We start from the raw sequence: 16,552 nt of genomic DNA, 5'->3' as shown, positions 1-16,552 counted from the left end.
AACTGATGGAATAACAAGTTTTGCTTCACTCTGACATATCTGAAAGGTATGCAGTTTGAATGTAGGATATGTGTCTGATAATTCAGTGTTTTCTGTTATTACTGTCTTCACAGTAATCTGACATTCAATTTCTATGATCTTAAAAACAGGCCCAAAAGATGATTACCAAACCTTGACAACCATTAAAAATATGTACAGTGGGCAGGTATATAAACAGTACTGAAATACATACAGCAGGCCTGAGAGGACATTATAGCAGATATGTGGGAATATACAGTATATATACATTACAGCTAAAAATGTAGTCCACTTGCCAACTGCTTCAGCCTTTGCACTTTGAATCCCTGACGGTCCTGGGAAAATTAAAGGAAGACATAATGGCAACAGCACCACACATTTAACTGTACAGCAGGTGTTAATACATTTACTCATCTATATTTACACTCAAATAATTGTTATAAGGAGTGTAATTAACATCCTTTAAATGAGTATAACACTGCTACTATCTGAAATAGCCCAAACCAACACACACACAGCTTGAAACAACTATATATGCTTATCAAAGAATACAGTACTATTTTAATGATGCCATAATAAAGCATACCTGACAACCCCATGTGATGTGGGAGTGGCACCCACATGCAGAGCATATCAGATCATATGGGATCTGTCCTGTGTGGAGATGTGTGCCAGGAATCCCTCTGTGGCAGTTACAGGACCTGAAGACTGCAACTATCTTAATTTCACCCCACCAAAAAAGCAACCTGACACACATTGAAAAAATATACAGTACTACAGAATGACTACAACTGCATTCTACTGATGGTCTAACACAGCCTGCCTGGATAGTCCTCTTGAGCAGCAGGAGTGCCACCCATGTCAAGGACATACTGGCTGTTGGACTGTTGGGAGCTTTTCTGAGTAGCAATATTTGCCAGGAATTCTCCTATGGCACTGAGGGGTTCCTCTGCTGCAGGGCCACCATTGGTGACTTCACAGTCATGTGCCACTTCAGCTGCATGCCTCCTGGCTGCATGTATAATATCTGTATCTCTGTGACACACCTGCTCATATATGTGAATCTGTAAGCCCACCCTGTTGATGATTCAGACAAGGTCATCGCACAGTTCCACATGTTCAGCCATTCTTGCCCACACTTTTGACAGCAGGACCTCATGGTATTGTCTGAGTGCATCTATAATCAGCTCTTTTTCAGCTTCAGAGAATAGTGCTCTCAATATCAGGGGCATAGCATTTTCTGAAAGACAAAATAATGATAACACATATAGGGATCACATAAGCAAAACTTTATGTACAGATAATGCATTAAAGGAAGGCTCCCAATACTCAACATTGGATTAAACTGTAAAGATATAACATTGTACAGTAAATAACAAGGGAGGTTAAAAAACTAGCAGAGTAACGAGCAAAATATTATTTATTGTGCCCTAGCAGATAATTAACTATGTCCCCCACCCAATGTAACAGTCCAATCTAGCTTGTTTCATAGCATGACTTATCTCTCTCCCCACCCCCACCTCCCAAAAATACAGGTTCAGGAACAATGTTGTTAAGTAAACAACAGTGAAAGGTTAACAGTACTAACAAAGGATATTTTCATGGAACATGTGTACATAGTTAGCACACAGCATTATATTTTATGCCTACCCTACATCCTCTGAATCTCACATTGCTGATAAAAAAGTCTATGTAATGAGTATGTATCTAAGATATGCATAGCGATTTACTTTACATTTATTGTTATCTACATTACAGTATATGCAATATTTAGGTTACAAGATGAATACATACTGTAACTGATGGGAGAGAAATACTCCTCTGACAAAATATAAGTAAATCCGATGAAATGTAATTATGGGTTACAATCTGACACTAACTTTCATCCACATTAGTTGACCCAGCTACTCATTTGCCTTTTTATAATGGAGTGCATCAATAATTGATTGCAGGTGTCCTACTCTGTGCATCAGAGATGTAATTACAGCATACACAGCTGAATTGGATGCTAATCAACCAATCCTGTGGACTTAGTCCACAAGATATAAAAGCATCCATGATGTCTCCATTTCCTTTTTTTTTTGTTTATTTTTTTAATTGATTGAGAAAATACTTGAGTACAGATGCAACGATGGTGCAAATAGATTGTTATTATCTGCTGCTTTTTGAATGCATATGTTTGCAATATAGGCTGAAGACACTGCTGCTGCTGCTGCTGTTGAAAATAGCCATAAACAGAGAAGGCATAATGTTTTCAGGGCACATAGACACTGTAGGAGTTGAGTGACCACTCTCAGCATTGACTCACAGACAGAGACGAGTGCAGGAAACCATCCCAGTGGGAAGAAGGCATGTTTTTAAATGCTAGTCCTAGTCACTGGGTTATTTCACACAGTAACAGTGTCATGCTTGATGTGTTACAGGCATGACCATCCACAGTCTTCAAAATATCACTGCATTGTATGCTACAACATGACAAATGTACACATTAGTTCTGAATATATTTTCAGAAGAATGCTACAACTGCACCATCGCACAATAATTCTTTAAAGAAAAGAAAAAAGGATGATAGGACAGTGGTGAAATGGGGAACGAGCAGGGGGAAAACAAAGTCACAGGAAGGTAGGAATGTGCAGGAAGTGTATAGGGAAGAACCATAGCTATTCATTTCTTCAACAGTAACAACTAGACATATGTACACATTTTAAGCTGTATTTAGACTGTCACCTCCAGAGAAAGGGGTGACAACAACATAGTTGTGTCTTGAAGCCAATTGGACTACATTAGGTGTGTCAAGTAGACACATCTGTGAAATGGAGACCTATATATGGGACAATAGTTTTTTAGAGGGACAGGTGCCTTTTTATTTTTTTCTTTAAAAGAGAGAGTGGGATGTTTTGGGAGGAACATAGGCAAGTCAGGGGCATGCAAGCTGGGGAGATGAGGAAGCATTTGCAGACAGACAAGACATACAAGACAAGGACACAGTTGGTGAAAAACACAAGTGGGGTGAACACCATGGTTGGGGGGTTTGGGGAATGGAGGTCCCATGGACGTCAACTCAGTAACACTGAGACTCAAGTCCTCACCCATTGGACTCTCAGTACTGCTCCATTACTGCACAGGTGACAACAGTGGCCGATGTCTTGGCTTACGGCCTGTCTGCTGTATAAGGATTGACAGTATCTTCTCCATCTGGAGTAGGCATGTGCCCACAGTCTGGTGCACAATCCTATGCACCACATTTTGCAGCTCTGCATGAGTGATATAAGCACTCTCTCTACATTTGCTCCTAGACAGGAACACATGCCTGGTCCCTAGGGCAGATCTACCTATGCATCCAGGTAGGGCAGGGGCAGCAGGGGGGATGCCACCAGAAGGCAGCCCAGAACTGCTGGGTTTTGGTGTTGCAGTCGGTGGAAAGAGCATAGGGGGATCACCAGGAACTGGGCTACCCTACAATGTTGTAGTATTAACACAAATATCAGACCACACCTCTCCACCTTTTTGAGCAGAATATCTGGACATATCATTAAATATTGGTTGTAGAAGGACTCATAATTAAGAACATACTGCAAATGTTGCTATTACACTAATGGATAGTTGCATAGGATTTGTGTTAACATAACTTTTCAACACTCAGTTATTTATTGATGCCTATATGAAGTTTTTGCCAGACAACCATGAACCCTACAATGACCAGGGCAAATCAGTGATTCTTATATCTGGATTTTCAGCAAATATACGTAGTATTGAAATGAACTGTATAGATACGCATTTCCAAAATCATAACAAAGTATGACACAGCTACTAATCCCTCCATAACTGCTAAGGCTGTGATATGAGTGCTTTATATAATTATTCTTACTTGCCACATGCTTGTCTCATCCTCTCCATTTGCCTAGTGTGGGACATCACATTCAAGGCACTCTCTTCTGCAGCTGTGGAAAAAGGAAAAATAAAAAAGGAATTATGATTAGCAGTGTTTACCATAGCCAGCTTGAAATTTTCAGGTAATACATGAAATCATACTTACACTTCACCAGGGTGTTCCCCACCTGGCAATCCCTGATCCACTTATCAAGGGTACCCCTCTATCTCATCAAAGTGGTGATGACACTGTTCACCAGTGCAGGGGATACCAGTTGCACTTGTAAGTGCCCTTGCCAAACTATCCCAGGCTTCTGCTTTGTATTGGGTGTCAGTATAGTCCTCTTGCAACAGACATGGCCCATGATCCCTAACCAGGAGCCTAATAAAAATCTTGGACTGTTGAACACCCCAACACCATGGTCTAAAATGTAAACCTTCACCTGCTCCAGCCATTGCTGTACAAGTCAAACCTCAATGCATAAAGCTTAATTACAGCTATTTTCCCTTTAAATGTTATAGTTTCCCACCACTTGTTCTTGCTGAAAGTGCACACTGTTTACAATTTGTTACATTTGAAAATGGTGAGCACAGCTTACTATCACACAAACCCTATAATGTACAAATATATGTGCAAAAACAAACCAATACTTGTGCCATGTTAAGCGCCACAGAAATTGTTCTAAAATACAGGGAAAAAAACATCACCAAGACACTTCCATACTTATTTCTTTGTATTACCAATTTATTTTGGATATGCTGCAATGTCAAACCATCATATGCAAAAAATATGCAGTTCTTGGATTAGAACACAGGTCCATCTGGACTTTAGTCCATTACTTAACCCATGTCACCACAAGGGTAGTGAAAGCATTGGTGTTGTTTTACTAGTTCTTATGCCTTCCAGTGTATGAGTGTAGCACAGCTCCACTTACCTTGTTTGCGTGTCGCTCAGTATTGTACACTCATATTTACTGAAAGCATCCTGTTTCTATTTTTTACATGTCTGGGTCATGTCTAATGCATGGGTGGTCCAACTGTGCAAATCAGATAAGCATCTGCAAGCACAGCTGGATGTTGCACAAATATCTGGGAAGACTAAAAAAAAAAATAAAAGGACACAAGATGGGTCAGGATTTGAGAATTTCAAATAGTCATTCAGGATGGCTGGATTGGCTGCATACTCTTCTGGTGGTGTGTGATATAGGTGGACCATCGAGGCTTACATGGATTCATTATCCATGCTGTTCTGTGAAGTTTCATGGCCAGTGCTACTGGTGTGCCCTGTGCAACCGCACCTAGGTATGATGCACATCATGAATATGCAATACACACTACTGACAACACTTCATGACCATCTACAAGGTACACTCCATGCAGACTTTACATGGAGCCTACATGGAGTTTATTGAATCCTAGGGAATATCTATATTTCATTAGAAAATCATATCATTACAAGTGACAATCACAGTGTTGTTACATTATTCTGTGCACACATATACATCTGTTGCATGATGTGGGATGCACAGCACTGTCTCTTCAAAACATTACTTTATACAAATATTCCAATATCCAATTTAAGAAGGGTGTTATCTGTCTTCCATGTGGTGCTTCTGACTAACATATTTTTCTCTAGATTTTGTAACCTAGATAGGAAGGAGGATCAATAGCTGACATGGGCGACAAGCTTTAACCTAATCTTTTTACTAGAAGAGCAACAGCAGCTTCTCATAGATCCAGTTTCATTGTTATACATCTGAACATCAGGAAGGCTTTAAGACCAGATACGCAGACTTGCTGAAAAAGCATAACTTCAAAATGCAAATGACACTACAATAGTCATTTTGATGACTTGCAACAGTAACTGAGGTCATCAAAGTAATGTCTGCAGGAAAAATACAAAAGTGCTTAATAAACACTTTTGGTGGATCCTGGTGTACTACTTCTTTTTGTTTTTCAAAGTTTGGAACATTTGTGGATTTTCTGCAGGAATCTTTTTCCCATGGCAGCCTCAGTATACAATGTACATTAAATGATAACTTCTGTGAGTGATGAAAATGCATTAAAAGCTGCCATTCAAAAGTTGTTTAATACAGATTCAACATGTCAAAAAAGCAAAGACAAATGTAAAATATTATCAGGAAATTAATGTTTATCATATAACATTTTTGGATATGAAATAGCAGCTCTGTAACAATTTAAATGATACTGGATATTTATGTTGTTTTCTGTGGAACAACTATCCTATGAACTTCATACATTTGTGCAGATACTGATAAAACCTCAGTTTTATTTGGAACTTCATGCCAGTTAATTGATTGTGCCATAAACTTCCCAGGTGTGTTAAGAAAATAGAAGTACTGCTATAATACCCAACATCAATTTATAGTAGTTACAGTCACAACTTATAATGTCAAGGCATAACTTGTTTCATCATTTCAGTATAATAAACAGTTATCTGCAATACTACCAAGCCATGCAATCAAAACTAAAATTAAGCAATGCCTTCTCACTACAGTTTTGCAAATATGTGCAAAAGTCCTTGAAGTATATATGGTTATTGTGGAAAAACTTATATATAAATATATATATATATATATATATATATATATATATATATATATATATATATATATATCTGTATCAGAAACTTGAAATTCATGTGCACAAGACCATATGATTGAGTTTCCAAAAACCTGAACATCAAAAAAAAAAAGGAAACACATAAATCTACTTTTTTTTTTTTTACATTTATGCAGGGGGCAAGCCCCACTGACCCCTGACACTCCCAGCAAATTATAAATAAATACCAACTATGGAGAATGGACTACAGTGAAGAAAAGAGTACATTTCTCATTCCTTGCTTTAGCATGATCTTCATTCAAAAGCTTTGAATTTTCAAAAACACAATCATATGGTCTTGACCATATGAATTTCAAGTTTCTGAAAACATGATCAGCTGATAGGACTCTATAAAAAAAAAAAATATATATATATATATATATATATATATATATATATATATATATATATGTTTGTGCGTGTGTGTGTGCGTGTGTGTGTGTGTGTGTGTGTGTGTGTGTGTGTGTGTGTGTGTGTGTGTGTGTGTGTGTGTATCTGGGTGCAGGGCAGTTGTTCGAATGATCAGCTACACCAACATCCAGAATATCAGCATTAAAACATTGACACATCAAACACTGTCATCTTATGTGTATGCTCTAGTGATTACCTGGACTGTAGTAAACCAAACACAACTGTTTTTGCAGGGTGGACTAACTTTCCCTGCACCCCAAACCCCAAGCTAATTATTTCTACTAACTCTAAGATCTCACAATCCTCGAGGAAATGGAATTTTCCCAAACATGGGGATTGTCAGTCTTGTACCACAACTGATCAACAATACATTTGTTTGAAAAATGTCCTGTTAGTTTAAGGACAGTATATGTAAAAAAATATTGATAATATACTCATCAACAGGGAAAATTTCTGAATTTATAAACTTGTGAAAAAACTAACTTAATGTGCTTCTGGAAGGGAACAAGCCTCCCTGCAAACCCCCCCCCCCCCAAATGTGTTTGGTTTCCCCTCAGAATTATATATACTAACTCCAAGGTTCCACTAATTCTAAGACTTGAGAAATCTCTCAAGACCAGGGAATTACTGCCAGGGCCCATTGTGACATTGCACCAGCAGTGATTTATAATGAAAAAACACTGATTTGTCTTATGTGCTGGTCAGATGTGTCTCTGAGCTGCACTGCTTAAAGCATTCCATCATTCCATAAAGCAGATCTCTGGATTGTATCAGACAGTTCTTTTCATCTGTTTACTAAATGTGATTAGACCTTTAGAAGCTCAGAACATCATTATCATATACCTCATTCCTTCCTTAGTTTGGCTGCATGTCCTCCATCATTGTCATTGCTTTCCAGGCATGTGCAAACAATCAAAATATCAATCCAAAATAATATCCACAATTAATTTTATAAATATAGTATGATAAAAGATAGACATGCCTGCTGAAACTCATACAATAAATATCCACTTGGTTTTGGAGTTACATAACACATTTTTTACTTTGCCAGTTCGAACACTTTCTCTCCATCCTGAAGTATGTTAACTATTAAATGTTTACATAAAATTTTCCTTATGTTGCACAGACCTGCCCACTTATTCTCAGCTAGTTCTACAGTTAGGCCAATGACTGTTTTGACTGTCCAGCAATGAAAAATCTCTGTCATACCATACACAATATATTTCAGGATTTCCATGAAAAAAAAATATCCTGTTTAACATGCCTATTCCTAGCAGTATCCATTTTCCCAGTCCTGCTTTAGCTTTTTGGTTTATGTTCAGCAACGGCATAGATACAGAACCCTGAGATGCTGAAGGTTGAAGACTCCAAAGATAAAAGAAAGGATATATTTTATTTCACTTATAGCCATGTGGAATTTTAACAAAGATAATTCAAAGATGGAAGACATAATTATGTGAAGAGGAGAAGTGAACATAAATAAACTTCTTGGAAATATCTGTTATAGATTAAGTTAATGGTGCTTTTATATTAAACAGTGTGGAATCTATGGCAATTTCATACACTATATGCAGAAATCACTATTAGACTGTCTACAACCATACAAGTTTGTTGACCCATACCATGTTTTAGATTTCATTTTTCTCTTTTTTTAGTTTACTTTATTAGCAAGCCTAGTGTCATATATATATATATATATATATATATATATATATATATATATATATATATGTCTGTGTGTGTGTGTGTGTGTGTGTGTGTGTGTGTATCTATCTCACTCTTTCTATATATATATTCATATATCTTCTGCACCAACAGCTGAACAATGTTACAACTGAACATAATACCTGCTACTGTCCAGATATGCGGCAAGTGTCTTCATGAATTAGTTAACGTCTTGCCTATATTGTTGTTGCAGATAGCAAATGCAAATCTGATTAGTACAGGTGAACACACTATGCACATATAATAAAATAATAGGTAAACAATGCATTTCTGTAAATTGCTGCCAAATCTTGTCAGATCAGAAGACAATGTCATACCTCATTTGGACATCATTTAATAAAATTATTGTTAAAGGGAACCTATCTCGTACAAAACTAAAAATTCATAAAAATGTAAAGATGTCACTACTAATACTACTAAATAGTAACAATAGCGACAAATATGAGTTATTGTCTTTTTCTTTAATATTTGTAAACAGAGGTAAAACACTCATCCATATTAATTGTTTTCAGACTCAGCCTGGGAAATGACACAAAAAGATAGATGAATAATTACAATCGTTTGTCCATACTTTTAGGTAGGCTTGAATATGGAATGTCCATGCTTTCCATTTTTTATTCTACATTAGTACTGTTCCTGGTCAGTCTGACTGTCTGCTTGTCTGTTTGTCTATATATCCATTTGTCTCTATGTATAATAATTTTCAAACACCAAATAATAAGCGTATAACAATGGCAGAATTCATATACAATGTTTTGTTTTGCTGTAAGAGGTGACTTATAAGCCAGCTGCTCACATTACTGCTCTCTTGTCCATAGTGAGAACCATCAATCTTTTGGTGTCAGATACATGCAGATGCTAGCAGTATGTTTCAAGGGAATGTAATATAATGGAGAAAATACAATGTGGTAGAAGGGAAGTGGGGATGACAGGTATTAATGGGTGCAGCTAACAGAGACACAGAATGTGAGTGGCAGAGGAGGTATTGAATAAGTAGACAGTCCTTAAGGTTTAAAATAGTGAGAGAGAGAGAGAGAGAGAGAGAGAAGAAAGGAGGGTGGAGTGAAGAAAGATGACTGGCACTGTGAGGAATACTTGCATGTTGATGAAGTATAAAGGAAACATAAAGATCTATAGGAATGGGAAGATGTTTCTAAAGACTTCAGGTAGCAAGATACCCTTTTATATACACTATGCATTATTATATTACAGACATGCATAGTAATAACCGAAATGCTGCACTTTTGCAGTTTACGTACTGCATACCTGCACTATCTTACTTGGTCTCAGTTAAGCCAAGGGTGTCATATATTAATGTTATTGCTTACATCTAATCAGATTAAAAGGTTCATCTCTTGAAATTAAATAAACTATGTTGAGAAGAGTAGCTTTTGTTGCTAAAAGCATTATGTTAGTAATAGGCATGAAATATCTACTGTCAGTTATAAACTCAAAGAAACAAACTATTGAGACACTTTAATGCTTTGCTCATAGAAATTGCAATACTTTGTTAGTTCTAGTCATATTTTTCCAGCTTATGCAGCCACAAATTCAGATCCAGTCTCTCATTTATCAAGAGGGCACTTATGCACAAAATGCCATTATACAACTCCAACCTCATTATACAGTGCAAATAGCAAAACCATGCCAGTAGTAAAGCTTTTCACAGAATGATGCATACTATTTTTGTTCAGTAGCAACCTTGATGATCACAAATGGATGATCACTTCAGGAATGTATAACAACCTTTGCATTTCCAAAGGTCAAGCAGTAAGCAGAAAACAACTTTGGAATTCAAGTGCACTTAATACATTTAACAGATAAGAAATGATGATATGCAATTAAGGACTTGTGTCTTTCTTGAATGCTTAACTGTAACCGAAAGACTACAGACAAATGTCAGGGTAATTTTATTATGCTGTATTATTATCATGCCTGTTTTAATATATACTTTTTTTTCTTCCCATCATGTTTGTAAGCTAGTCTACTTCTCAACCAATGTGTGTTATAGCTGAATATTTTACCTTTGACCAGTGAAACATTGCTATTCACTTAGACATCTTTGATGGACATTATTGTTTTAGTGTTGTATATGGCTGCAGTACATTATTCTTAGATAATCATACATAATGTTCTTTATGTACATATATATGTACGTATTTATGTATGCATGCATGTAAGTATGTATGTAGGTGAGTATGTGTGTATGTATTTATTTAATTATTTAATGACTTAGTTATTCATTTATTAACCAGCAGAAATGAGTAGTCACACATAACATTTTTTGGGTCTATATCATAAGATCAAAAAATAAAAAGTCAACTTATCTTTCATCGACACGAAAATCTCGAAGCTGCACTTCATCAAAACTAGAAATCACTGATTTCTTTCCAAAGGAAAAAAATCAGTAGGCCAACAACTAACACCACATAAAAATAAACACATTTAACTGCGGGCTTCTCCCCCCACACCTCCCTTAACTAAATATTCCAACTCCGAAATCACACTACAGTCGGGGAAAGGGCAGATGTAACAGAACGACCAAATGATTTATTTTCCTTGGAAAGAAATTGATGATTTGGCAGTTTGATAAACTGCAGCTTTGACATTTCCATGTCAATGAAACATAAGTCAATGTTTTTATTCTTCGATCTTATGATATAGACCCTATTTTTTTTCAGGTTCAGGCCAAGTAATATGAAGAGGGAAAAAAAACAAATATGAATGAAACATAATCATTATAAACATTACAACGCAGCATGGGTACTTAATATGCACTCCAAAGGAGCATTATATGGCGTTATGATAAAATCAATAAGGTTACTTTTGTATTAAGACACTGATAGTTACAAATTTGTCTAGAGTAGCAGATTGATTGATAAAGAAAAAGGTGTTTTGAAATTTATGGTCAGATGCAATACTTCAATTGTATAGGTGAGAATGGCATCCTTTGTCACTGTTCAGTAATATATTTCTATTAGTAAAGAAACTACAAGATGCTTATTTAAAAGTGTGTTTTTTTTCATTTCTTTTTCATGACTAGAACTTTCAGTAAAGGTTCAATTCTTTGAGTCTGAAGGGTAGTGGTCCCATAGATTGGAACAAGTACTGAAAACCTGTGGTCAGTGCAGTTTAGTTTACTCACTAGACAATGTAAGCAAAGTCTGGTAGAAGGCAAGTGTCTTAGATTGTTATTTGATTTAAAAGTCATTAGCTGACCAGCTAGAGTGGAGAAGAGTTAATATGCATTGCTACTTCAATATTTCTCATTCATTTAATTTATCTTGCGCAGTGTTTCACATAGTTGAATCAGCATAGCATAACTGTTCAAGTCAGCATAGCATACTGTAATTCACATAGCTATCTCAGCACGGCATACTGTAGTTCATGTAGATAGGTCAGCATACCATATCATATTTCACTAGATAGGCCAGCATAGCATAACCATTTAAGTCAGTATGAATTAACTATTCAATCTTACAGGATCTGTTGCCATTACATACAAATGCCTTTAAAGTTCTGCATATACAAGTGTCAGTGGGTACTTAACCAAGGCATGCTGTAGCAGATCAAAACCAAAATGGACTCCATACATAAGGCAGGTGCAAATGGCCAAAAAAGCAAACACAAAGTCAAGAATAGAGGCCAGCACCAAGAGTGATAACTCAGTTTATTCCAAATAATGATAAATCAAACCAGTTTCGGCAACGTTGCCTTCATCAGTGATTGCCATCTAAATTAGCAACAGTCTATATATACACCCAGCACTTCAAGTCAATCAAGCATTTAAAGGTACAGCAATAACAAAAGCTGAAAAAATCCCTAGTAATCTAAACATTGTATATTATTTATAGTATACTATTCCCGCTACAGGTGGTAATTGAGAGTTGGGGAAAAAAGAGCCCCTAGCCTTAGTATCCAACTTTTTTCTTTATCATTCAGAATAATGTGCCACCCTAACTTATTCGATCTATCACCCCATATTTTGTCAGTAATACAAAAAAGAAATATTGCCGATTTATGACCACATACATGTCTATAGAGTGCATTAGTCATATGTTTGTTTCTGATGTCACTTAAATGTTCAGACATTCTTATTCTAAACAGCCTGGAAGTTTGCCCACCACAGAAAGATGAACATTAACAGGTGGCCAAGTAGACCAGCCAGTCCTTTCCACAGTTGGCAAAATGCTTAATCCTGTAAATCATCTTGGTGTTTTTACTGGAAAATTCCTTACATTTTAGCATGTGCTTACAAAAGGAGCAATATCCACAGGAAAATGATCTAACTAACTTGTCCCCTGTGATAGTTAGTTGTTCCATAGAGTAACTTTCACTCCTGGATTTATAATGATTAAGATAGGACCCCAGTGTACGTCCCCTATGATCTGAGAACTTACATCTTTCTGTGAGGAGACTAGATAATTCTTGATTGGCCATGAGAGTGTTCCAATTTTTAACTGCATTTCTAATGGCTTGGATGTTTCTACCATAGGTAGTAACAAATCTAATAGTATTCCCTGAGTTCTGGGTTTTCTCCTGATATTGCAGTAGCTCTGACTTGTCCTGTCCAGTGGCTCATTTACTAGCTGAAAGGATATGATCTGGTTTATAGCCCCTAGCGTTAAATCAATGTATCAAATCATTCTTTTGATGTTCATAGTCATCCTGGGAGGAGCATATCCTTTTAATATGAAGGAATTGGGACTTGGGAATATCCCTTATAATATGATCAGGGTGAAGACTAGCTGCCTGTAGAAGACTGCTGTATTGTAGATAATTACGGAAGACCTGGGTCGACAGGGTATTATTCTCATTTCTGTAGATTTTGACATCAAGGAAATGAATCTCTTGGTGATGCATATTAACAGTAAATTCAATGCCCCACTTGTTTTCATTGAGGTATTGAATGAATTCTGAAAGATATACTGTGTCTGCCTGCCAAACCAACCAATGGTCATCCAGGTACTGCCACCAGATATCCATCTCACCCAGCAATATGTTATGTGAATTATCATATATAAGGAATTCCTCCAAGTATTCCATAAACAGTTCTGCATAAATAAGGGCAAAAGATGCCCCCTTAGCAATACCTCAGACCTGCCAAAAGATCAAAGATTAAAGACACCACGGAATTCCTCAGGATCTCAAGTGACACACAACTAGACCCAGATTGGATAATGTGTACACTGGATGTCACAGCCTTATAAACTAACACTCCACATTGGGCTGGGCTTGAGGCTCTGGAGTATTAGTTTAACAAAGCAAGTCTTTATCCACCAGGCTTTAATAAATTGTTAATCTGTATGGCAGAGCATGTCCTTATGAAAAACATTTTTTTATTTTCAAAAGGAATGTTACACATTACATTTACACATTCCCAGACAATGTAATAGCTATAAGCCCCCCAATATGAAATGGGTCTATACCAAGGCTTCCTGTCACTGGACTACACATTATGGGGGTATTTAGGGGTCTTCCTCAGTACAATCCCAAACCAGTTCAGCTGACTCCTTTTAACTGGAAGGAGCACTGGCTGGACTCCAAGGTCCTCCTGGATTGCCACACTCCTCAGTATATCACAAAGCGTTAAACCAAACAATGGTGGAAATGAACCTCATTTCTACTGGCTGCTGTCACTGGACTACACATTATGGGGGTATTTAGGGGTCTTCCTCAGTACAATCCCAAACCAGTTCAGCTGACTCCTTTTAACTGGAAGGAGCACTGGCTGGACTCCAAGGCCCTCCTGGATTGCCACACTCCTCAGTATATCATAAAGAGTTAAACCAAACAATGGTGGAAATGAACCTCATTTCTACTGGCTGTGTCAGTGACCTTGCTACTTGTGACCTTAGCTCATCACTGCAGTATGGTACAATGTCTTCAGTCCTTCTGCAGCTGCACCCATATGTTGGTCAATCTCCCATGTCACTCTACATACACTTATGTACAAGGCCCCAAGATATTCATAGTCCCCTAGATGACCATTTGAAATATCATGACCAACACTGTTGAGTCCTGAAATCTGGAGACCTAAAGGCTGAAAGTCGAGACATACATATACTAATTCTGAAATTGACATTTCTCAGAATATTCCTTTCTGTCCCAGGTATGATGATCTCAGCATGATAATATACAGCCGTCTTGGTTTAGGGTTCACCCCCCAATGGAGTGGTGCAGTGGGAGACTTGCTCCCTGGAAATAAGTAGTTTAAAGGAGAGTTTGATATTTGCTCTTCTTCTGCATTTTGAGTTCTTTTTTTGGTATAGTTAATATATGAGTCAAGATTTCAGCAGGAAGCCATCCTCCAAGAAAAAAAGTTGCACCCCCTTACTTGCAAAGAATAAGCAACTTCTTTCTGGGAGGCACATATTTGAATTGCATCTGTCTCTCATTCACCATTAAAACACTCCAGTGCATGATCAAGTTCAGAGTTAAAACCATTATTTTCATACAACAAAAATACACCATTCACATCTCTAGCCTGGATTGTCTCCAGACCCTGGCAATTGCTATCCACTGCATGAAAATCACAAACAGGAAGAAAGATAAGTCACATCCACTGTAGTGATATATGCTGATTACGAATGTGACTTCATGTTGAGAATATGATTACTATTGATCTTTAAATATAAGGACAAAATGGCACTGAAAAAATAAATTTTAGCAGTACTTTCAATAAGGCAATTTTGAGTAGATAGTTGTATGCCTTCTCTCTGTCCTCAAAATATTTTAATATTGTGTTGACAAATGCTCATGACCTACTACAATATACTAGAAAGGCCAGATAATTGATGTTTTTTAGTCAAGGCACAATCATCTAGCATCTGTAGTGACCATTCTCTAGGCAGGAAAGAAAATTGCTGTAATTCTGTGGAACATAAATGCTATTGGTTAAGGATTTTTTTTTTTTTCCATTGTTTCTTTCATTTTCCTTGTTTGTTTTATACTGCACATGCAGAACACCATTCTGTCTTATTCTCAGACTGCTGGAAACTGTACTGCCATACAAAAACTAAAATCCAAACAAAATGGCCTTGTAAATCAATTTTTCATCCAGTAATCATAAATATACATTTACCCATCTGCACATAATCCCCTGGATTCTCAAAAGCATGTGCATAGGTTCATAGGTTCATACTAGGCTATCTGCCCTAGGGCATTTATAAGCCTAGCCAGAGTGTGTTTGGCTTTCGCCACCCATTTTAAATTAATTTTGCTATGCCCTTTTTTGAGGTTAGTATACTGTGCCTCTGTCTAATAGTGACACAGAAGTGATACCCGGGGTAAACCTATGATCCCCCATCCACTCATCAAGATTCCTCTTGAAGAGAGTCAATGAGAGACTCTGCCTAACCTGGACTGGGATTTTATTCCAGAGTGAAGGGAGCCTCTGGGTTATGAATCTGCCCCTCCAGCATGTCCTATTTATTTCAGTTCTGAGATTCAAGTCTCTCGAGTGCGTAGCTCGATGGGATTTGGAATTTCTGAGGTGCAGCATGTCCATTAATTATGGGTTGGACATGGCATTATACGTCAGGCACAGATAAGGTCTCTGAGCAGGTGGTATGCCACTGAGTAGAGCTGGAGTTTCTTTAACCGGGCAGCATATGGCATCTGTTTGAGCCCTTTGATCCTCTTGGTGAGGTACTTTTGGGGTCTTTCCAGTTGCGGCATGTGTCTGGTAAGGTACATCACAAAAAGGGCATTGTACTCAATTATGGGCCTGATGAGGGATGAGTAAAGAGTCATGATGACGTCCCCTGGTCTAGATGTGAATCCCTTCATGATTAGGTGGGCTATATAAAATGTTTTTCTAACCACTTTGACCACGTGGTTGTCAAATGAGAGATTGCTATCAACTTGGGTCCCCAGGTCCCTAATTACTTCTTCTGTACTTAAT

Source organism: Protopterus annectens, chromosome 2.part0, assembly GCF_019279795.1.
Source record: "Protopterus annectens isolate FY-2018-M chromosome 2.part0, PAN1.0, whole genome shotgun sequence".
Taxonomy (NCBI): Eukaryota; Metazoa; Chordata; order Ceratodontiformes; family Protopteridae; genus Protopterus; species Protopterus annectens.
Note: the sequence above shows the minus strand (reverse complement) of the source record.